We start from the raw sequence: 24,493 nt of genomic DNA, 5'->3' as shown, positions 1-24,493 counted from the left end.
GCTTCTATTGCTTTTTTTTCCTTATAAAAATAATACACATTTGTTTTAGAAATGTTGGAAACATGAGAAAAGCATAAGAAAAGAAAAGAAAAATCTTCTGTGTTCTCACCACTGAGAGGTAAAGGTTATTAACATTTTTGGCTCTAAGTCCTTTTAGAGTCATTTTAAAATACCTTAACAGGATGCTGGTGAGCGTAAAGTTTCAGGTTAGTCCCTCTAATCCCCACAGGATGGAAGGCAGCCTCTGTGGTTCAGCCCTACATCAAGCACAAAGAGAATCACCTATCACTTACTGAGCTACCATTTCAAAAAAATCATAGTTTGTCAGACTGGATGGGGTCTGAGAACCCCACTGAATAGGTAAGAAAACTGAGCACCAGAGAGTAACTAACTTCCCCATAACGCCTGGCATCTCAGAGGTAGAGCAGGGACCAAGAAAATCTTCTGATTCTCATTTTAGTGTTTTTTTTTCTCACTATACCAGCTGTGTCACTAGAGAAAGAATTATAATTATAAAATTCAATTTGAGTAAGAACATTTAGCTATGCCAAAACTCAAAGCATGAGGAATTTTTATATACTAATTATTTGGCATTATGGAGAGAGAAATAATCTCCACATAAATAGTAATTTCCAAAGTACTAAAGGTCACCTTTTTAAGCACAAAGACTTGTATCTTAATATCAAATATTAGCCAATTCCAGTGGAAATTATTCTACATATGCCTTTTTAAAGACAGGCACATTCACATTCATGACAGCAATATATGGGAAAATGAATGCCTGCACATGGGCAAGATTGAAACATGACTCTGGGGGCTATACATAAAGATGACAGTTACTGAGTTCCTTTTTCTATAAAGTTAAGTGCCTCATAAACACTGGCTATAGGCCTCAGATTAAAAAAATAAATAAAAAGACAGGCACATTTAACAACACAATCTTTTCTTGATGACTCAAAGTCATGATTATGAGCATCAGTTTTTATTCTAGGCTATGACACAGTGCGACCTTCTGGGATTGGTAAACTGTAAAACCCTGAATGGCTCCAGACTGCTAAGCTTTCATAGTGTTATGTTTGCTTTATATGGATTTTCTGTCTCCCCCTTCACAATCAAGCTGTCAGCTATTATTTCTTGCTGCTCCCAGTATGTCCGAGATCCTCTCCTCATTTGTTCCCCATCTGCTATGCTGCTTCTAATCTTTTATGAGCTGGAGAAGCGGATATCCATGTGTGTTAGAAGTATTTGTAACATACGAGTAATTAGGCTCTGAGTGAGTACTGAGGGGCTCTCTTAGTCATAAAGTTAGTGAGCAGACTTAGGGACACATTTTTATTGCTCAGAAGCCTTCTTCAGTTTGTTTTCTCATAAGACTGGCAAATAAATAACATCCAGATAAATGATACAGTACAGTACTTTAAAAATAAATACAAACATGATGAAGAATTCAGAAATCTTTTGCTGATTTTATGCACATCATTCTGTCCTTGGGAAGAGATCCAAACCTCCTAGCAACATAGTGCATCCTGAGTTCTTACTTCTGTCATTTCTTTTACATTTCTAAAATTGACTTTGCAACATAAAATTGGTCTTTTCTAATGCTAATGGAAACACAGCCGAGGCATCACTCATGGGGGCCTGGCAAGTACAGAGGACAGGCTTCACTATGGGGGCTGTTTCCCAACCCCTCTCCCACTGCCTGACTCCCCTCCACCCCCAGCAACTATCCTCCTCTCAAGTACAAAAGTTGCCAAGGTTTTCACTTCTTCACTTGTTGCTTGCGTATTTTTGAAAAGATTAAAACGGCTTTCCTTTAATTCAAACTTTAAAATTCCTTTAAATGATCAATAAGACTGATTTTCCTACTGTCTCCCAGTATTTTCTCCCAGATTTAAAATTTCTAAAAATTTTATTGCCAAGAATAAACAAGTAACTGAGATGGACTAGTAGGAAACTAATGTCCCAGCTCACATGATGCTGAAATCATTTTGAAAGCTACCATTAGAAATGGTGCTGCGGGAATGGCACAGGCTGTAAAAGCCAAGCTATTTGCAAAATTATGCCAAGAGGAGGAATGACTCAATGCAAGCACCTGCTGCGGAGTGATTATCAAATTATTCACAGAGTAACTATGATCCTGCAAGTTGACTCTCCTTCCCCTCCGGCCCCCCCATTCCATGGTCGTTTGTATTTACCAGTAAACACCCACAAACCCACTGCACTCTGCTAAACCAAAAGGCCAAATTAAACGACTCACACTGGAATTAATGAGGGGCTGTAATAAGAACAGCCCAGCCACATCTGAAGGAGACATTAACCATTTGCAAAGGACTTCCACACACAGGATCTCACAGCTGGGAATAACTGCCCACTAAGGTGGTTTCCAGGGAAAGGTGCCACCGATGGGTTTTCCCAAAGAAAGTGCAAAACTTTAAAATAAAAACCGAAGTTAAAATATACCCTAACCATCCCTTCTACTTCATCCTGCCCCCCTCCACCACCACTTTTCTTTCCAGCTGTCAGTTTTTAAAGTGTATGTTTTAATTTTCCATGGTTGACCACAACCAAAGCTTTTTTAAAGGAGCCTGGGATTCTATTCTTCTCTAAAATCTATATGCAGCCATGGATTACCACAGCTGGCCCTGGTAACATGTGCAAAGTCTGACTTACTATCTGAGACTATTTCTAAGGCTATTGTGAGTGACATTAGGCCTGTTTCTGGCAAGAAATCCTCTAGTTGTAATGTATACCATCTTAAATGGTCTTTTCGTGATCAGGGTCTCTCTCTTACACAAATGCAGGGCGTATTTTCCCCAATGGGTGTCCCAAGGAGAGCTTGGGAAGAAATCATCATTATCAAGGCGGTTCACACAGACACACAGACTTGCTTGTTACCGTATTTAAAGAAGTGGCCACAAAGAAATAGTCATTGCATTTACAATAGGAGAAACCTAGTATGCATTTCCAAGGAATCACATTTTGGGGAGAATTACAGAATAATTACACATATGCTTAGATCACGAGCATTCAATGAAGCGGACAGTATTTTGAGGATTTAAGATGTTGGCGTTTTGGTCGTCTCTAAGAAACCGGGATAATTCAGACATTCAAATGCAAAACCACACCATTTGGAGAGTGTAATGCGGTCTGTTCTGGTCACTGTTACAAATTCGGAAAGGATTCCCTGGCTGCAGACATTAGAGGCACTTAATACTTAAATCTGTTTCCAAATGTAAAGCATAGAACAAAAGTGCTGGGCATTAATGAAACGTATCCTAACACTGGTGTGCTGACACATTTCATTAAAGTGTCACTTTGGGAGAGTAAAAAATAATGACAACAGCTTTGCTGTGTGCAACTTGATAAGGTCCTCAGATGAAATATCATTAACTAATAACACATTAAACATCCATTTTAACACTATCAGGGTTTTCAGATCAGGCTGGAATTAATTTCATGCCTAGGATGTTGTCTATAACCAATTACTATAAATGAATCTCTTTTGTAGGTCTAAATACTGATTGTTTATTCATGTTAGTTGTATTCAAACTGCCAGGAAATCAAGTATTCTTGGAAGTTTTTGCAATGATCTTAAGAGAAAGATCTTAAAACATCAAATATCTTGTTTACTTGTAAATTAGTTATTTCCTGAAGGAATGTATTGTAAGTATTTTTTAAAATACACACCTTTATCATTTTTGTTGGGTCACTGGCAAAATACTTTTCTACTGCACTGTAAAATTTAAAGTGGTCTTCTAAGCTCAAAAGTGTTTTTCTTTTTTTAATTAAAACAAATTGGATAAAAAATAAGAATTCAACAAATGTAGACCAAAACCTCAGCAGTTTATGAATTTGAAAAGATTTCCAATCTAATGTTCCAATTTAAAGCTAAGTAGTTTTTTATTTAGGAAAATTTTCCATGTGTAAATACATGCAATTTGTATTTTCAGTAAATTTTCAAAACGTCTTCTTTGAAGATCTTGTGTTCAAAATATCAGAATAACAAGAACCTTGCAACTCTGGTAGCCACCTGGAACTCTTAACCGGGCAGATTTAGATAGGCTGTTTTCCAACATTTATAGATTTGTTTGATTTTATGCAGAGGACTCATTCTATAAAACCTAGGGAGGCAGGAAATTCTCCCAAGCGGGGCCTATGCAGCCAAGAATTGAGTTACAAAGTAACACAAAACAAAAGAGATGAAATAGAGAAATTAGTCCAGAGCAAAACAAGAGAAGTGTGCGAGAAACTTGGAGCTGGCAATCTCGTAAAGTGAAAGGTTAATCACAAGATTTAAAATCTAATCTTGCTCTCAAAGGCAGCTCATGTAATTGCATACATTGTAAAGGGACATGAGAACAGTGGGAACAGAAATAAAAAACTTAAACAAGTGAGCTTGATATAAACTGTAAATTTAATATGGAGAAAAGTAAAAACTTAGCAAAAACAGGCACAGACCTCAGGAAGGGGTCAGCTGGGGAACTAAGACAATAGAAATGGCTACAAATAACTACTTCTAAAGAAAAGACAACCTTTAATTTTGGATAGATACATATTCTAATGGGGTACTCCCTAAAGACCCTTTAGATTAAATTCCATTCATCTATGTTGCCTAGCAAATATGTATAGGGGGCCTATCATGTGCTGATATTGTGGGAACACAAAGATAAATCGGACACAAGAAGAAGAGAGTCATAGCTCCCTGGAGCACAAAGCAGAAAGTATTAAGTGAGAGTTGAGAGGTGGAAGAAATTACTCCAAAAAAGGGCTGGCATTTAAATTCTGCCAGGAGGAACGAGCAGGACTCGGCCAGATGCAGGTGGGGATGGGAGGGCACGAGCAGAGATAGGAAAGCCTGGAGTATGTGCAGAAGGCAGAGACAAGTTCAGGTTGACTGGCAGTGCAGCCGACCGACACAGGAGCAGCGTGGGCTGGACATCATGGGATCTGGAGGCATCTGATTGATTTCTATGGGAAGTGGGAAAACACTGGAGTTTCTGGATTCCAGGAACAGTCTGATGTAAGGGTACTGGAGAAGGTTAATCTGTGTGGGGCAGCCTAGAAGAGGAAGAAGAAAACATAATCTCAGCAGAATATATTTCAGGACAGCAAAACTGTAGAGATTTGTGTTCTTGGGCCAGAAAGTACTGAATGCATATTTATGAGTTACGTGTCTCTAAATTTCAAGACTGTCACTTCTTTTTTTTTTTTTTTTTTAAATAAATTTATTTTATTTTATTTATTTTTGGCTGAGTCGGGTCTTCGTTGCTGTGCACGGCTTTCTCTAGTTGTGGCGAGCGGGGGCTACTCTTCATTGCGGTGCGTGGGCTTCTCATCGCGGTGGCTTCTCTTGTTGCGGAGCACGGGCTCTAGGCGCACGGGCTCAGTAGTTGTGGCGCATGGACTTAGTTGCTCCACAGCATGTGGGATCTTCCCGGACCAGGGCTCAAACCCGTGTCCCCTGCATTGGCAGGCGGTTTCTTAACCACTGTACCACCAGGGAAGCCCAAGACTGTCACTTCTTGCTAATTTGGAAAAGCAATGAGAGGTGCCACTGAGGAACATGTAATTTTTCAAGGAACCGTGGAAGACCCAGTGGGTGTTAAACCAATTTCCCCGGTTTTTCCAGTGAAATCTCTGGGTGTGTGTTGAATGCCAGGGACTGAATGGATAAAAAAAAAAACACGTCAAGGGTGTATGTAATTCCCTATCACAGCAGGAAACTGGATACACCTCAGGCCCAACCATGACATACAACTACCTCATGAGCAGCCCGTGTCCAGGAACGTGCTAACCAGGATAAAAATTGTTTCTGCATCAACATCAGGAAGGGGAAGCAGACACACACAGTTTGAGGCCCTTGGCAATAAGTGCATCGTGTTAGGGCTTGGGGCATCATTTACTGAAGAGGATAATGTACCGGTGAGTAGAACATTTTGCAGGTCTGTTTTCATAGGGACATTTCTTTACCTGTCATATTTGTATAGCATTTTATATTTTTCAAGATCCTTTTAAATAGATTATTTTATTTCCCCCAATAACCCCATTATTCTTGTTTTACAGAAAGACTTACAAAGCCCCATCAGGCTGTGCGGCTGTGCTTCAGATCCCACAGCCACTTGGGAGAGGGGTAAGCACCCAGAACCCAGCTCTCTGGATTTCTCCTCCACTTCTTCACCTGGCCTCTTCCTACTTATCATCGGCAAATATTTATCAAGCATCTCTTCTGTAGAAGGCATACTTCTAAGTGTGAGGAAAGCCTCAAGTTTTCCTGGAAGTGTTAACACAAAAATCCTAGAAGGGTTTTTGGTACTGAATAAAAACCTAGCTCATCTTCCCTGCATAGCGCCCTCTGGTGGCAGTAAGATATAAGTTATGAGGTAGGAAGTCCTGAGTTTTTAGGATTCAAGATGACTTGAGTTTTTTTTTTTTAATATATTTATTTATTTTTGGCTGCGTTGGGTCTTCGTTGCTACGCGCGGGTTTTCTCTGGTTGTGGCGAGCGGGGGCTACTCTTCGTTTTGCGGTGCGTGGGCTTCTCATTGCAGTGGCTTCTCCGGCTGCGGAGCACGGGCTCCAGGCGTGCGGGCTTCAGTAGCCTTGGCTCTCGGGCTCTAGAGCGCAGGCTCAGTAGCTGTGGCACACGGGCTTAGTTGCTCTGTAGCATGTGGGATCTTCCCAGACCAGGGATTGAACCCATGTCCCCTGCATTGGCAGGCAGATTCTTAACCACTGTGCCACCAGGAAAGTCCCTCAAAAGTCTTTACAGAATAAATCTGATCTTCCAGAAAATTAACTGCCCAATAAAATTCAGCATGCTTTAATGGGAGATCACAAAATCCAGACTCTCAAAGATTTAGAACCTACAATGTCCAGAATATAACTTAAAAATTAATAGCCTATGAAAAGTCAGGAAAATATGACCTGTGGCAAACTAAATCATTAGAATAGACCAAAAATAAGAGAAACAATAAGTTGAAAAAAAAGACTTGAAAAACTTATTATAAATATGTTCACAGATTTATAAAAACAAACACAATGAGGAGACAGATGGAAACTATAAAAATGAAATAAAGGGAACCTCTAGATCTTAAAAATACAACTTCTAAAATGAAAAATTCACTGGATGGACTTAATAGAAGATTAGATATTGCAGAAGAAAATATTAGTGAATTTAGCATGGCATCATAAGTTATCTAAACTAAAGCAACAGAGAAAATAGGCTTAGAAATATAACAGTGCCTCAATGAACTCTGGAAATACATCAAGTGGTAATTGGGTTCCCAGAAGGAAAGGAGATGGAGTGTCTGGAGAGGATAAAATCTGATGAATTATGGCTGGAAATTTTCCAGATTTAATGAAAAACATCAATCTACAGATCCATAAATCACAATGAATTCCAAGAAGAATAAACATAAAAACACACATCAAGGCACATCTTAATTAAATTGCTGAAAACCAATCATAAAGAGACTATCTTAAAAGCAGTCAGAAAGGAAAAAAAAGACAACACATATAGTAGAATGAAGATAAGGATTATCACTGATTTCTCAAGCCAAACAATAATGGAATGGCATTTTTTCAATGTTGAAAGGAAAGAAAAAATGACTTTTATTATTAATATCACATATAAAGGCATCAAAAAATATGAAATACCTAGTGATAAGTTTAACAAAATATAGTTAGGAACAGTATAGTAAAAATAAACAAAAAAATAGTACTGGTAGAAATTAAAGAAGACCCAAATGTTCATGGATTGGAAGATTCAATATTACCAAAATGTTTATTTTCCATAAATTGATCTATATAATTCAAAGCAATCTAAATGAAAATCCTTAAGATGAAGCTGTGATTTCTAATTCTTCACTTTCACTGATGGATTCTTCATAATCTGTAACATTTGCCGAAAGAGAGGTTGGCGTACTTTCTGCTTTGAGGCATCCTGTGCCTTTCTCAGTTTGTCAGGCTGGTTTTGTGATATTGCAGTCACCATGGGAAATACCTCAGGGTGAAGAGTTTGCTGGTTTGGAACCTTGTGCCTTAAAAGTACAGGGAGAGGATCATCAAAGAGATCATTGTTTTCCTCCTGAGTCTAGGTGGATTGTTCTAGCTCTCTTCAATTTTCCAAGTGGTTTATACTTTGGCTCCATACTTTGGGGAAGACCAGCATGAAGGCTTGAAGATTTCTTTAACTTTATCCATAGTTGTGCCTTCTGGAATGGCATTTGGATATGCATCCATGTGAGCAGCTCTTTGCAGGAAACTGCCCTCAGCAGGAAGCCCCTTTGCTCGTCACTTTAGCAAAGCTACATTGTAACTAACTTTTCTTTTTTTTTTTTATAGTGCACCTTGTCTCTGCTACACTATACAACTAAAAACCTTGTAAAGAATGCATGGGACAGCATCTGAGGACTCTGAAAAGGAAATCATAGCAGGCTGATTGGAAAAAGAAGAAGAGGAAGAAGAAGGAGGAGAAAGAAAGAAAAGAAAAGAAAAGAAAGAAAAAAGAAAGAAAGAAAGAAAGAAAGAAAGAAAGAGAAAGAGAGAAAGAAAGAAAGCAAGAGAAAGAAAGGGAGAGAGAGGGAGGGAGGACGAGAGAGAGAGAGAAAGAAAGAAAGAGAAAGAAAGGAAGGAAGGAAGAAAGGGAAAGAAAGAGAGAAAGAGAAAGAATGAAAGAAAGAAAGAAAGAGAAAGAAGAAAAAGAAAGAAATAAAAAGAATAAAACTCAAAACAAGACCAATTCAGCAGTGAATTATTGGGATTTTTTTTTTTCCACCAGTATCTCCAGCCTGGACCCAGAGGCATGCAAAAATCCTGAATTAGGCACCGGTGCAGACAGTAGGAGCTCCAAGAGATCTCTCATTTTAATCTAAGAAATGAGAAAGGGTGCACCTAGGGGGTCCAAGAAGAGACTCTTGTAACTAACTTTTAAAACAGGCACCCCCAAGATCTGCTCATCTCCGGCCCAAATACACCTTTCAAATCTTTTGATCACACAATACCTTGCCTAACCTGTTGGTTCTTCCCTTAGATCAAAGAAGTAGAGATGAAGAATAAGTAATTAGCTGAAGACCAGGTCTTTTTCCTAGTAGCTTCCCCTTCAGTAATCTCACAAACCGTGTGAACAAGATAGCATCTAAAGAAAGATCACAAGGCGTCGACAAGCCTGCACACAGTGGGAGATGGCTACGAGTTTGATCCCCCATCTCAATGATTAATTGAGATTACTTCCCCTTTAAAAACTTTCATGGCTGAGCAAAATCTTTGGAGTTGGTTGTTTGGGGGGACATGAGTTCACCTTTTCCCCAGATTGCTGGCATTCTGATTAAAAGCAATTTTCCTGGGACTTCCCTGGTGACTCAGTGGTTAAGAATGTGCCTACCAATGCAGGGGACACGGGTTCGAGCCCTGGTCCCGGAAGATCCCACATGCCACGGAGCAACTCAGCCCGTGCGCCACAACTACTGAGCCTGTGCTCTAGAGCCCGTGAGCCACAACTACTGAGCCCACGTGCCACAACTACTGAAGCCCGCCCGCCTAGAGCCCATGCTCCATAACAACAGAAGCCACCGCAATGAGAAGCCCGTGCACCGCAACGAAGAGTAGCCCCCGCTCGCCGCAACTAGAGAAAGCCCACATGCAGCAACGAAGACCCAACACAGCCAAAAATAAATAAATAAATAAATAAAATAAAAAACCCCAAAACAAAAAACCTCACATTGTTGTGCAACCATCCCCATCATCCATCTATAGAACTTTAAAAAAAAAAAAGCAATTTTCCTTTCTACCAACAACTGCCTCTCGGGTACTGACTTTTTTTTTTTTTTTTTTTTTTTTTTTTAATTTTTTTTTTTTTTTATTTATTTTATTTATTTATTTATGGCTGTGTTGGGTCTTCGTTTCTGTGCGAGGGCTTTCTCTAGCTGCGGTGAGCGGGGGCCACTCTTCATCGCGGTGCGCGGGCCTCTTATTATCATGGCCTCTCTGGCTGCGGAGCACAGGCTCCAGACGCGCAGGCTCAGCAATTGTGGCTCACGGGCCCAGTCGCTCCGCGGCATGTGGGATCCTCCCAGACCAGGGCTCGAACCCGTGTCCTCTGCATCGGCAGGCAGACTCTCAACCACTGCGCCACCAGGGAAGCCCGGGTACTGACTTTTGAGTGGTGAGCAGCCGGACCTGAGTTTGGTAACATTCACTGGACAGATGTGGCCCAAAATATCTTTAATCTCACTGTAGGAGGAGTTTAAAAAAAAAAAAAAAGTGAGCTCTGTACGAACTCTCTCCAATCCTCACAATGACATTGTTTTTTCTGGTTCTTTCTCCAAACCACATAGTGGATGACTTAATGCTGACTGTGTGAAGTGGAATTCTATTTTTGGAAGTAATTCTGCAGCGTAACTTATTCCACTGAAAATATTCTTCTGCTTTTGGATGCCGACATGTGTGGATCTGAGTGCTACCGTCTGCTGTAAGATGATGAAGAATGTCAGATGTTTCTAAATGTCTCGTTTATCCACAAGAACCTGGACTCCTAACTCCTCACTAAGGCTGATTAATACTCCTACCCGTAAGCTGCTTAGCAGTTCAGCCACACATCATGGTACAGACTCCGAACGATCCAGCTTCAAACCAGCTCGGATATTTCACTCAGACACTCCACCCAACTAGGAATTTAATAATATTTTGGACTGCAGAAAGTAGTATATAAGTACACACTCTAAGATGCCTTGCAGTCTGCCCCCAGAATGCAAGCTTCTAGCAGCTTCTCCCTTTGAGAGTCTGAAGTCTCCCATGTACAAGACAGTTCTGTTATTGCCCTGAAATAAAAATGTAATTGATCCTGGGCAATGACCAGCGGGTAAGAGAATCACAACAATCTCTTCCTTCTCTCTTGATGCTTCATTGACTAAAGATATCTGGGTAGGAGTTTCAATTTCTGTTGATATAATTCGTTTCTCCCAAAATCTTTAGTTAACAACAACTAGTTGACTACTCTTTAGTAACAGTGAACAGTATAAGTAAACCTTCAAGCTGGTGGAAATCCTGGTCCTGCCATTTACTGGCTGTGTGACCTTGGGCAACTAATTTAACCTCTCTGGTTCTTCAGTTTCCTCATCTGTACTCCAACCTTCTTTTCAAAGTAGGGCCTCTTAATCCTTTCATGTGATCCTTATGGCAGAGGGACAGGAAGAAGGTGTGGGCCCTCAGGTTCTCCCTGTCCAAGAAGTCAGTGGAGATTGTTGGATACTCGGCCATTTGCCCCTTGAAGGAGCTCACACCACCAGCCAACCCCAGTGAACTGGCGACCCAGCCGGGTGTGGAAGCCCAAGCCACTGCTGACTGCACCACGACATCTGGGAACCTGCCCAAAGATTTCTTAAACATGACAGAAAAGCACTAGCAATAAGAGAAAAATATTGACTAATTGAATTTTATCAAAATTAAAAACTTTGATTTTCAAGAAACACTGTTAAGAGAAAGGTCAAGCCTCACACAAAGAGGAAAAAAATATTCACAATACATACACCTGACAAAAGACTTATTTCCAGAATAAATACAAAGAACACTTGCAACTCAGTAAGAAGACAGTAACCCATTTTTAAAATTGCCGGGCTTCCCTGGTGGTGCAGTGGTTAAGAATCTGCCTGCCAATGCAGGGGACACGGGTTCGAGCCCTGGTCCATGAAGATCCCACATGCCATGGAGCAACTAAGCCTGTGCGCCACAACTACTGAGCCTGTGCTCTGGAGTCCGTGCTCCGCAGCCAGAGAAGCCACTGCAATGAGAAGCCTGCGCACCGCAACGAAGAGTAGCCCCCGCTCGCCACAACTAGAGAAAGCTTGCACACAGCAACGAAGACCCAACGCAGCCAAAAATAAAAATAAAATAAATTTAAAATTGCCAAAATATTTGACTGTCATTTCACAAAAGAATATATATAATCTTGAGAGAATACCTGTGAGGGAATTTAAGGAGGTGATAAAAATGTTCTACGCCTTGACTAGCAGGGTGTTACATATATTTGTCAAAATGCCATAAACTACACGTTTTAAATAGGTGTATTTTACCTAAATTATAACTCAAAGTTTCTTTTAATAAAAGGGAAAGGGAAGGAAAAGAGGGGAGAAGTTATAGAACATTATGCAGCTATTAAAAAGAATGGGTAGATATCTATTTCTGAATTTAAATATATGATATCAAGGGAAAAATGAAAGTTATTGAATAGTACCATTGAGCCCATGTATTTTTCTAAAAAGTAGTCTCCTCCCCTCCCCCACCCAAATATATATATTTGCTTATATATAGCCAGACAGAATGGATACAGAGAAAAACCACGTCAAAAGTTACTTTGTAGAGCATCAGAGGAAAGGGGGATGGCCCTTTTATTTTCATTTTATGCCTGTCTATACTTCTCAAATTTTCAATTAGTCCACATTAGTTTTAAAGTAAAATAAATTTTTAAAACTTTAATGTCCTCAAAGACCTGCCTTGTGCTCTCTAAATGATACAGTTAAAATACAACATAGGAAGGTGTCTATTCTTTCCGAGTATTTTTATTATTCATACTTATGACATGTGTAGAAACCTTCACTTTTTTATTGTAGAAAAATATACGTAACGTGACATTTACCATTTTAACCAATTTTAAGTATACAGTTCATTGACATTAAGTGCATTCCCACTGTTGTGCAACCATCACCACTATCCATCTCCAGAACTTTTTCATCATCCCAAACTGACACTCTGTATCCCCTAGACAATAATTCCCCATTTCCCCACCCTCTAGCCCCTGGCAATCACTAATCTACTTTCTGTCTCTCTGAATGTGACTATCTCAGGTACTTCATAAAGTGGAATCATACAACATCTGTCCTTTTGTGTCTGACATTTCATTAGGATAATGTCTTCAAAGTTCATCCATGTTACAGCACATATCAGAATTTCGCTCCTTTTTACGGCTGAATAATACCCCATTGTTTAATCTAGTCATGCATCCATGGGCATTTGGGTTGCTTCCATCTTTTGGCTATTGTGACTAATGCTGCTTTGAACATTTTTGTACAAATATCTGCTTGAGTTCTCGCTTTCAATTTTTTCAGGTATATACCTAGAAGTGGAATTGCTGGATCATGTGATTATTCTCTTTAATTTTTTCCTCATCTGTAAAATAAGTATGATTATCCCTGCTCTGTCCACACCTGTGGGGCTTTGCGAACCAGATAAGAACTCCTTTGTAACTTGGTAAACATCAAGTTCATGCAAGAGATTATGAGAAGGTTTTTATGAGGAAGAGTATAATCTTAAAAACAAAATATGTATAAATAATTTTAAAATAAAAACTAAGAATAACAACTAAATGAACAGTTATTGAATGCTTCGTGTGCCAAGCACTGACCTATGCATTTCACAGGTGTTAGCAAACTTAAGCCTCATAACAATCTTGTGAAGTAGGTATTACTATAGTTGGCCCTCCGTATCTGTGGATTCCACATCCACAGATCCAACCAACCATGGATCAAAACTATTCAGTAAAGACACAGACATAGAGAATGGAGTGGAGTGGAATGGAATGGAGTGGGAAGCAGCCGCATAGCACAGGGAGATCAGCTCCATGCTTGTGACCACCTAGAGGGGTGGGATAGGGAGGGTGGGAGGGAGACGCAAGAGGGAGGAGATATGGGGATATGTGTATATGTATAGCTGATTCACTTTGTTATAAAGCAGAAACTAACACACCATTGTAAAGCATTTATACTCCAATAAAGATGTTAAAAAAAAAACTATTCAGGAAAAAAAAATTTCCACAAAGTTCCAAAAAGCAAACCTTGAACTTGCCACACACTGGCAACTACTTACATAGCATTTACATTCTATTAGGTATTATAAGTTGTCTAGAGATGATTTAAAGTATGAGGGAGAATGTGCATAGGTTATGTGCAAATACTACACCATTTTACATAAGGGATTTGAGCATCCACCGATTTTGGTATCCTTGAGGGTACTATAAACAATCCCCCATGGATACTGAGGGCTGACTGTATTATCATTTTACATGTGAGAAAACTGAGGCACAGAAAAGTTACATAACCTGCCCAAAGTCATACACCTAGTAAGTAGAAGACTCAGAAAAAACTTGAAGAAGTAATGAACTTCCCCACATGATAGAGTTCTTTCTAAATTTAGTAGGTTTTATCATAATTTACAATTTCAAATTTTGAAAGAAAAATGCATTCATCTCATTTCAAAACCACATGAGTAGTCTAAGAAATACAAAGGGAAATAAATCTGTTATAAATGCTACCTAAGTTTCCCCAAAAATGGCTATTTCTTTGATACTGAAAGGAAAGAAGAGTCCAGACTCTATAAGCACCACCATGTGTATGTATCACAAAAACTGGCTTCTGAAAACGTTTTGACCTCCTTGTTACCAGCAGGGATTGGGCAAGGGGATGGGCAGGTGGAGAGCAATGTCTGCCATTGGCATCAACAGGAAGGAAAGGAAAAGCAAAGGAAAGCAGGTGTGAGCCAACAGGAGACACACCATATTTCTAATGAGATCTTCATGTCTTCTTTGTCTTCAAATGAAAACTGAAGCCATGAAATTTCTTTTTTGCTAATGTTAAGATGCGGTAATGTCAAGCATTCATGACCATAAGCATGGAAAATTGATGAAATTACAGTCTGTTCAGGGAAATAATGTAGTGATGAGAGAAAAAAATCTTCACCTATGTCAGGATCCTGACAGCAGCTTTTTAGAACCGGTGAACATTTCTTTCCCCTCTGCAGGAAGACATCCCTTTGTAGATATGCCAAGTAGATGCTTATGGAAAAAGGTCAAAGAAAAAAAGAGACTGACACAAATAATTGAGATATTTTTAAGGGCATGTAAGTCAGTGAGCATTTCATTAGTATCATTTCAGCAATTTTCTTCTCTCAAAGAAGAAGCCAAATTGAAATCATAGCCTTCTACTTAATGAGCAAAAGAATGTGATTATGTCGCCGTAACATTAAGATTTGAGACGGTCATGGGATGGGCATGAAGAAAATCAGAGTTAAAGAATCTAAGTAAAATTAACCTGGCCCTTTCCCATGAACGCTTTTCATCAGAATACACTAAAAATAATCACTTCTTTATGAGCTAATAACATCCACAACTCAATGTTCAGAGTAATGCATTTCTAGCATATGCTATATTGAAGCTCCAAGTAATTGAAAGAAGTATTGCTGTATTTAATCATAGCGCATTCAGCTTCCATCTTAAGTACCATCTCCGAAGGTTCAAGGCTACATGACTCTATCAGTTAGTTATTGCTGGTAAACAAGTCAACTCAAAACTTTGCGGCTTAAACAACAACCACTTATTAATGCTCATGAGTTCTGCTGATCTGGATGAGACCTGGCTGATCTCAACTGGGCCTCGTCCTAGGGTCAGCTGGTGTACTGACTGTGGGCAGATTGGTCTAGGATGGCTTTGGCTGGCATGACTTAGCTCTGCTTGCACATGGCGGCTCATCCTCCAGCAGGCTAGTCCAAGTTTATTTTCATGGCAATGGCAAAGTTCTGAGAGAAAGAACAGAAGCAATCAAGGCTTCTTGAGGTCTAGACTCAGAACTAACACATGGTCTGTACTACATTCTACTGTCCAAAAATAAGATATAAGATCAGTCCAGATTCAAAAGGTGGGGAAACAGAGTCTGTCTCTGGATGAGAGGAACTGCAAAATAACATTGCCAAGGGGAAGAATGGAAGGCACTATAATTATCTAATTGTAAATGGACTGCCTCCAATATACAAACAGATTGAAATGCAAAAGTACACTAATACTCCATTGTTTGACTCTTGGGACACATATTCCTAAAGCCACAAATGTTAAGTTAGGTTCCCCAATTAATCAATGAGCCTATTATCCCACAACGCTGAAGGAACAACCATGCATTGGCAATGTAATATAAAAATTAATAATGTATTTGCTAGGAAAATCACAACAAAGAGGAAATCAACAGCATTAAATCAGAAATTACTTTCACATAAAGGTGCCTTAGAAAAGCAAGTTTCATTAGAGGACGATGACTATATGGATATTTTGAATCATGAGATAGTCAGCGACCTGTGAGAAAATTAGCAGTGACTTGTCTCCATGCCCTTCTTTACCACCTACTGCCCCACAATTCCCTGTCCACCAAACATATGCATTTTAGGTTCTAAAGCCCCTCCCCACTCCAATCTCATTCTTATACTTACTACTGGGAAATTCAGGCAACTGTAGTAAAACTTTTCAAACCAGTTGTCTAGATGTACTCCTGTTAATCCCCCAGTCACTCTTCAGCCCACTTCCATCTGCCTTCTGTTTCCACCACTCCACTGAAACTGACCTTGTCAAAGTCATCCACCAGATATGGGCTGCAGAATTCAAGGTCATTTTTTAGTTATCATCTCATATGATCTTGAGCAACACTGGGCCCCACCGACCACACTCTCCTTGAAACGCGTTTATTCCTTTGCTTTTGTGAAATTAGACTCCGATTTTCCTCCTACTTCAATGGTTCTTCCTTCTGTCTCCTTTGTTGTTTCATCTTTTTTTCCCCGTAACTCTCTACATATAAGACTGCCTCAAAGTTTGGTCCTAGTCCTTTTTCTCCAGCTGCACTTTCTTCCCAGGTTATCTCAGCCATTCCCATAGCTTATAATCAGAGGGGTACCAAGGGCAGGGCGGTGAGAGCTATCCATCTCTGGTACAGGCAATGGGGATGCATGGTCTGTAGAGATTATTAAAACAACAATAGGACCAGCTATGTGTGGGTCTAATTTTCATTATCACCAATTCTAAACAGTGTCAGCAACAAAATACTCCTTCTAAGGTGGGAGGGCGTATCTTTTATTGATTTAAGTTGTAAACAATGGCTGCAGTTACTGTTGAGTTTTAATAAAAATATGTAAGTTTCAAATTAGCATATTTTAATTACTTATTCTTTAATAAGCATTGTATTGGACATGGAAGTTCATCTGGAGAATGCCCATTTATGCAGTCAGCCCTCCTCCTCTTCCACAGGACAAGTGCAGACTCTGCTACATGCATTCATTTCAAGAGAGGTTAGTAATAGTTTGAAATTATTCAATCTTGTGTCAGGTACAGTTCATGTCTGTTCCCCCTGTAGCACTACATATTCCCGTGGTTAGGCAGTAGATTTAAAATAAACAATGACGGCACAGTGATTGTAAAATGGTAAAATCAAACTTGAGTTTTTCAATCCTGTCATTCTACGTGAACATTTGGAGTTTTTATTTGTCTTTAAAACAGTGAAACTGAGTGTGAACTTCAAGGTGTAATATTTCTGTTGGTAAGTGTAAAATATATAACTCATACTGAAATATTTTACTAAATTTGAATAATGTCTTTAAAATGAAAATGTATTGCTTTTAATTGTTAATTTTTCTTTTAAAGCTAAAGAAAATTTGAATATTACCTATTATTACATGATTATTATGAAAAATATTTTGTCATATAGAGGAGGGGGTGTTTTAAAATGATCGACTTGGAGGTCAAGCACATTACATGTGCCACCGCTTGAAATAGTGGTCTATCTGTGCACTTTCAAATTTATGTCTCTAGTCTAGATCTCTCTTAACAGCTGCAAATTAACATACCAGAGTGGCTGCTTGACAATTCTATTTGGATATCCTACAGATATCTCAAAATTAGTCATCAAATGGACCTTGATTTCCTCTCATCCCACACCAGCCCATGTCTCCTTCCAGGCTTTTCAGTAAATGATACCACCATTACCCATCCAGTTACTTAAGCCAAATTCCAGGAGACATTGCTGATTCTTCTTCCCCTTCCCTCTCTTTCCATATCCAAGTAGTTGCCAAGGGGCTAGTATAACCATAGTTCAAACCACCTAGTGACAAACTCTCCCAGTCTCCCAGAATTTGCACTCATCTCTCCAACCCATGCCTCCCATATAGCCCCTGGACCAGGAGATGTTAACTCCTCTCAAAATCTTTCAATAACTTCCCACTGCTGAGTATCATTACCACAGCCCACAATCCTCTGCGTTTCCTGTCCAACATCATCTCAGAACACTTTCATCCTCACTTATTCTCTGTTACGTACAGAGGGCTTTGTTCTGACTCTGAAACACCTCAATCCTTTCCCCAGGTCAGAGCCTTTGCACTTGCCCTCTCCTCGTCCCAGAGGAGCCTTGAAAGCTTTTACTCCAGTTCTTGCAAAAGCTCATTCATTGTTACCCTTTAACCTGTAGCTTAAATGTCACTTCTTCAGAGCAGCCCTCCTTGGCCCTATTCATACCCATTATCAACCTCATAATTAGAGTGTTCATTTGGCTCCTAGTTAATGATTTCTCTTCCTTATCATAACAGAAGCTCCGGGAGAGCAGGTCAGCTTGCTCACCTCTGTGTCTTCTCTTCTAGCACAGTGAACACACATTGGGTACATAGTAAGTCCTCGTTGAGAGTGAATTCATGACCTCTCCTCTCCTGGTCTGCCTCTATATGACTGCTGCAGAAGCTGCCATGCTCTTACATGACATACCTTCACTGGTCCAGGACAGTACATCTGTCTCACATCAAAACATGGAGCCTCTGCCTCAGGATTTTGGAACTGGGATTGAGAGAGTCTTTCAATCCCTCTCAGGTAGATAAAGTTGCACCATAAAAACTTAATGGGCGGGCTTCCCTGGTGGCACCGTGGTTAGGAGTCTGCCTGCCAACTCAGGGGACACGTGTTCGAGCCCTGGTCCGGGAAGATCCCACATGGCACCGAGCAACTAAGCCCGCGCACTGCAACTACTGAGCCTGTGCTCTAGAACCCACGAGCCACAACTACTGAGCCCGTGTGCCACAACTACTGAAGCCCACGCTCCTAGAGCCCGCACACCGCAATGAAGAGTAGCCCCCGCTCGCCGCAACTAGAGAAAGCCCGCGTGCAGCAACGAAGACCCAACACAGCCAAAAATAAATAAATAAATTTATAAATTTATAAAAAAAAAAAAACTTAATGGGCTATCAATGACTTTGTTGTTCACCACGAGTCAGAAAAATAGAGATAACAAATTTTCGAAGAGATAAATAAAGCAGATGCACCTAGAGCAGAATGCTAGAGACAGAGCGTGTCCTGATTGCATTCCTGTGCCCGGTCCAGGTTTTCTGGGGCCCTGATGCAGCCCTGTCCTTGGTATCCACTAGACACAGCAGAATCCACAGACTAAAGACCCCTTTCTCTTAAGTTTGTTCAGATTGAGTTTTTATCACTTGCAACCTTAAGAATACCATAAAAGCACACTGTTTTTGGTCAGAAAGGCACACGGATAAATGATGGCTATAAATTGCTGTGCCCATCAAGTGAGCAGGTCAAGAAGGTAAAGTTAGGTAAGTGAACGTAAGCCAATGTCACTCTGAAAAAAGACATTGACAATCTGAACTGGCATTTACCAGCCAAAAGAGACAGTAAGAAAATGAAATAAATGACCAAAGGATTCACTGGGAAGAGTCCAGTGTGATGGGGCAGGAGGATTGGTAGCAGCAAGTATTTAAGGTGTCCTAGGAGAGAAGGGAGGGGCTGACAGAGGGGGCAGGGTTATAGCACGTGCACTTTGGTAGCAAGTGTGTAACAATGATGAGACTAAGCTATTTCACATCCTAGAAGACATGTATCCAACAGTCATTCACCCAGGGTCCACTATGTGCAGAGTATTGGGTGGCCTGCACCTTTGGTTTGGTCGGCAGTCTGTGTGCAGAACAAAGGATGGATGGGAATGGCGATCTAAAACCCAGGCTAAGCTCTGCTTGCCAACCGTGAGCCTGTGGGGGTTATAACTGCCCAGAGGGGGACCCCATTTAAGGTTCACACAAAAATCAGTAGCAGTCCTACCTGAGGTCCAAAGCTTCCCGATATTGATCAAGTACAACTCTTACCCTCAGGGTTCTCATAGGCTAAACCCATAGTTATTACATTGCAAAAGTCCTCCCCAGTAGGGGTCATTTGAGCTAAATCTTGAACGATTTCAGGCAGACAGACAAGAAGGTTAAGTATTTTGAGCAGGAGAACAGCAGGTGCAAAAGCGTGACGCATGGTGGTTCAATGTCAGGCACTGCAAGCAAGTCAGAAAAACTAGAGAAGTGGGTGTAGAGAAGAAATGGGTGGGAAGGATGCTGGAAGGGGAAGAAGCCACCAAGAAGGGCCTTGCGTTCTGCACTAAGGAGTTTGGTCTTCATCCTCCCACCCAGAGCCACTGAAGGGATTTAAGCCAGGGAGCGACCTGGATGGGAACGGTGGGTGCACTGGAGAGGCCTGGAAGCAGGGAGACCAGTTAGGAGGCAGTTAGTTAGTTCAGGTTGCGGCTGGTAAGGGCCTAAACCAAAGCAGTGGCAAAGGCAACTGAAAGAGGAAATAGACTGAGTGACATTTAAGGATTACAATGGAGATTATACATTACATATGGAGGCCATATGTTCCAGTTTGCCCAAGACAATTTCAGTTTATACCATTGCCTTGGGTTAATTATTAACAGTGCCCCCTTGCACTTATGAAAGTGCCTTGATTTGAGTGATTAATTATATGTTACCCTAGGTGTAGGGCACAAAGGAAAGAGAAGAATGAAGATCCTTTGGGATCTGGCTTGGACAACTCTGAGCTTCGTGGTTCCCATTACTAATGTAGAGAACACAAAAGGAGCAAGTTTGGGCCAGAAAATAACAAGATTATCACATACTGGCTTGAAGGTGCTCATGGGACATCTGAATGAAATTACCAAGTAAATAGTTAAAATATACTAAAATATTGCACATAGAATGTTTTAACTCGAAAGACCATAAGAAACTTTGAGACCAACTGCTACTGTTACATAACTCTTCCCCCTAAAATTTTCCTCTAATCCTCAACTGTATGAAGTTCTACATCAGAAACTGAAAATCACCAATAGAAAGTTGAGGGTACATCCCGCAACACATGGAGGGAGGAAAACCGATGGATTTGACCAATTGACACTGACACAGGAAGTCAGTTTCTGCTACCAAATCCTTTCCCAATGGAAACCTTCCTGCCTTGCTTGCCTAGGAATACTTTACAAATGTCAGCATACTCAGGGTCCCAGAGAAGGGATTTAAATTACAGATAATAATTCAATAGAGGAACTTTTGATTTTTCATCTAGTCACTTGAGGCCAAAACATAAAGTGGAAATGTTCACAGACTGTGATTAATGACCACTTTTCGGGGCTTCCCTGGTGGCGCAGTGGTTAAGAATCCGCCTGCCAATGCAGGGAACACGGGTTCGAGCCCTGGTCCCAGAAGATCCCACATGCCGTGGAGCAGCTGGGCCCGTGAGCCACAATTACAGAGCCTGCGCATCTGGAGCCTGTGCTCCGCAACAAGAGAGGCCGCGATAGTGAGAGGCCCGCGCACTGCGATGAAGAGTGGCCCCCACTTGCCACAACTGGAGAAAGCCCTCGCACAGAAACGAAGACCCAACACAGCCATAAATAAATAAATAAATAAAATTTAAAAGAGATAAGCAAAACATTCTCTCTATAAATTTGATCTTTAAAAAAAAAATCTAATTTGTTTAAAAAACAAATAACCACTTTTCACATTCTGAATTTAAAATTAAATGAGAAGAATGACATAAGATAAACAGAACAAGTTTCTTTCAAGACCTCCAGCACGCATGCACTCTACGGCATCCTAAAATTTAGCATGCTTCCTTAACCAGACCCACCCTTGCCCAAATACACACACAGGCACGCAGGCGCGCGCGCACACACACACACACACACACACACACACACACACACACACACCGCACTGATACCTGGGCTGAACTTCAGCAAAGAAACAATTTGTCACAGCAACAGCTGAAATAAGAAGGGTCAGCAAGATTGATTCGACTTACTATTAAGGCTCCAGCACCCATCAGAACTGCGATGACTGTGCCTTCTTCTTACAGCCTGGGCTGGGGAGCAATAACCAGTCAGAACCCACAGTCTTGCAAGCCCCCAGCACTTGCTTTCACCTGGGCCACTGGAGACAGCCCAGCTCAGCCAACAGTGTCTCCCTGTGACATGACCACCCTGCCCATCCTGCCCTATTACGAGCCTCATGTGGCTCTATTTATGCGTGTACAATCCAAACATCACACAGCAGCACCATCGTAATTGACGAAAGAGACCCACCAAAGAGCAGCTTTACTCGAAATGTTTTTTGAATTCCGGTGGTGCACCCTCGACAGGGAGAGCATAGAGTTGGAAAGAGTGTGCCCATTTCTCTCTTCTTTTTCTTTGGTTGAGGTTTAGAGGGGAAGGAAACCAGGGGAGGAGGATGAAAAATGCCTTATTCAGTACAGCAGAAAGCAAACGAGCTCGGGAACACCTATTACAGATGCTCTGCTGTCACCAAGCTGTGTGACCAAAGGCAAGTCCCTGCAACATTCTGATTTCCTAGTTTCCGAGCCAGAAGCTTGCATTGAATCCTTCTTCTCTTCATTATCCAACCACCTCAATTTCCAACGACACCTTTAACATTTGCCTTGACTTCTGTTTATGTCACTCTCCAACTCAAAATCATCCACTGGCTTCCCAATGATCGTACGATAAAGTTCAGCCTCCATAGTGAGGTATACAAACTTTTAGGATCTCATCCCTATAACAGAAATATGAAAATGATGGCAAAACCAGCTGGACTTTCTTAACATTGATCCTTCTCCTGGATTACGTCACGTCTGACTCCACAGCCTCTGGGTGCTATAGTCCACCTGCGTGGCTGGATCCTACTCATCACTTAGTACCAAAATGCCCACATATACCCTCCCCCTTTTGGCCTCAAGATCCCTTTACAATCTTAAAAATTATTGAGAACTCCAAAGCGATTTTGTTTATGTGTGTTATATCTGTCAGTTATCATTCTATTAGAAATTTAAACTGAGAAACTTTTAAAATATTTGTTAATTCAATATTCCGAAAACTGTAACTTGTTAACATAAATAACCTATTTGGGTAAAAATAACTCTATTTCCAAAACAAAAAAATAGGGAGAAGAGTTAACATTGTTTTGCATTTTTGCAAATCCCTTTTAATGTCTGGCTTAATAGAAGACAGCTGGATCTTCAGAGCTACTTCTGCCTTGAATCCGTGGCAATATCACATGTCACGTAGACTCTGGAAAAGTCCACTATACGCTCATGAGAGAACAAATCAAATAGCATCTTAGTATTGTTATGAGAATAATTTTGAGCCTCCGAAAGAGCCCTGGAAGCCCCCAGGAGTTTCAAGATCTCATTTTGAGAGTCTCTGATCTAGTGTGAGTGCGATGAGTTCAATTTCTTGGATCAAGGACCAGGGGAAGCAGTGGAGCCGACTGGTAACACACAGACATTGAATCAAGCAGACTTGGATTTGTATCTCAGCTCTGCCACTTAGAAATATGTTGTATAGGTTATATGAGCCTTGTTTACTCGCTTCTGAAATGGGAATAATGTCATATACTCCATGGGGATACTGTCAATATAAAATAGGGCAGGGACTTCCCTCGTGGCACAGTGGTTAAGAATCTGCCTGCCAATGCAGGGGACACAGGTTTGAGCCCTGGTCCGGGAAGATTCCACATGCTGCGGAGCAACTAAGCCCGTGCGCCACAACTACTGAGCCTGCGCTCTAGAGCCCGCGAGCCACAACTACTGAGCCCACATGCCACAGCTACTGAAGCCCGGGAGACACAACTACTGAAGCCCATGCACCTAGAGCCCGTTCTCCACAACTAGAGAAGCCACTGCAATGAGAAGCCCACGCACTGCAACGAAGAGTAGCCCCCACTCACCGCAACTAGAGAATGCCTGCGCACAGCAACAAAGACACAACAAAGCCAAAAATAAATAAAATTTTTAAAAATATATAAAATAGGGAATATATGTGCTTGCCACAGTGCCTGGGACATGGTCATTATGGGGGGTGGGGGGGGACAAGAAGAGAGACAGAGAAAGTCACTAAATGACTTTAAAATGTTATGTGCTGTCCTGACACACTTTGGCTCTTACTATCTAGTTTGAAGAAAAAAGGTAAAATATAAATAGTACATTACAGCATGGTATGGGATGGGATGATATGGCATGGTACCCTCTCCTATCCTATCATATAGTGGAAGCTCCCGCAGGCGGGGCTGGGAGCTAGTCAGCTAGTTGAAGGCGCAGCTAAAGCAGAAGATCAGGGACTTCCCTGGTGGCGCAGTGGTTGAGACTCCACATCCCAATGCAGGGGACCCAGGTTCAATCCCTGGTCAGGGAACTAGATCCCACATGGATGCCACAACTAAGCGACTGCATGCCACAACTAAGGAGCCCACCTGCCACGACTAAGACCCAGTGCGACCAAATAAATAAATACTAAAAAAAAAAAACAAAAAACAGAGGAACAAGCAAAATAATACACACTGACCTAAAACATGTTATTTTAATCTAAAACATGTATATGAACATCAATCTGCC

At 40.9% G+C, this 24,493-nt stretch overlaps 1 pseudogene; it reads right to left on the bottom strand.

The window, feature by feature from the left end:
* Positions 1–7,835: 7,835 nt before the first annotated feature.
* On the bottom strand, positions 7,836–10,903 carry LOC118899547 (annotated as a pseudogene).
* Between the last annotated feature and the right edge of the window lie 13,590 nt (positions 10,904–24,493).

This window comes from Balaenoptera musculus, chromosome 8 (assembly GCF_009873245.2).
Source record: "Balaenoptera musculus isolate JJ_BM4_2016_0621 chromosome 8, mBalMus1.pri.v3, whole genome shotgun sequence".
NCBI lineage: Eukaryota > Metazoa > Chordata > Mammalia > Artiodactyla > Balaenopteridae > Balaenoptera > Balaenoptera musculus.
Note: the sequence above shows the minus strand (reverse complement) of the source record. Positions and strands in the feature narration are given on the sequence as shown.